General features: G+C 32.9%; 1 non-coding gene across 1 annotated transcript; it reads right to left on the bottom strand.

Annotated features, from left to right (window-relative positions):
* Positions 1 to 703: 703 nt before the first annotated feature.
* On the bottom strand, positions 704 to 810 carry LOC113785265 (small nucleolar RNA R71). Its single transcript, XR_003471405.1, has one exon. It is a non-coding gene; the product is annotated as a small nucleolar RNA R71 (small nucleolar RNA).
* Between the last annotated feature and the right edge of the window lie 223 nt (positions 811 to 1033).

Genomic DNA, 1033 nt, shown 5'->3' on the forward strand with positions numbered 1-1033 from the left:
TGATTTAATATGGATTACATTAATATGCTAGGAAAATATATTAATGTTAAATGATTACGAATAATATTTAAGTGCAAAATGAAGCTTATTTGTTACAATAAAGCGTAGCATGATATGGTGTGTAGTGTGTGAACCTAAGGATGGTAATAACCCACTAATTATTATGATGACTGAGCTAGAAAATCACTAAGGTCAATTTGATCCCAAGATTGCTACATCATACTAGCACATGCAAACAAAATTATTACTAAATTCAATCCTTAATACATTTTAATCATTTGAAGTTATAACAGTTTCTCTTATTTAACTTTTAATTTCTAATCATAAATTTATTTAAAAATTGTTACTCAAACATATGTTGTCTTTGATCATCAAACACATGATATAAGTATTTTGAGGCCTGACATTGAAGTGGCTTAATTTGAATTGAAGCCAATGATGTTCTAAAAACTACAAGCCATTGGAAAATTTGGAGGAATTGGTACCGAGGACTCCTATCTTCATCCAAAATAGTCTGTGGAGGTTGCAAGTAATTTCAAGATTGTTGGTGTCCCTGACAATTGCTTCAGATTAAGATTGTTTCCTTACTCACTAAAGAATATAACGAAGGCTTGGTTGAACTCATTGGAACTCCCTTCAGTAACTACATGGTAGAATATGGAATTAAAATTGTTGGTGAAGTATTTCCCCTATATTAAATGCCAAGAAGAGGAATGACATTACCACTTTTAGGCAAATTGAAGATGAAACTTTGTTTGAGGCTTAGGAAAGTTTTAAAGATTTGCTTATGAAGGGTCCTCATCATGAGATACCATTTGGCATCCAAATGAAAACCTTTTATAATGTTTTGGTACCCTCAACAAGGTTAATGCTTGATGCATCATCAAGATGAGCTTTATTAAGCAAGTCTTATGAAGAATGTGTGGAGCTTATTAAGACCATAGCAGCAAACGACTATTAGTGGTCTGCTGCTAGGGCAGTTACAGCCAAGAAATTGGTTGGAGTTCATGAAGTTGGTGAGAATACAACCCTT

Source organism: Cicer arietinum, chromosome 1 (genome assembly GCF_000331145.2).
Source record: "Cicer arietinum cultivar CDC Frontier isolate Library 1 chromosome 1, Cicar.CDCFrontier_v2.0, whole genome shotgun sequence".
NCBI lineage: Eukaryota > Viridiplantae > Streptophyta > Magnoliopsida > Fabales > Fabaceae > Cicer > Cicer arietinum.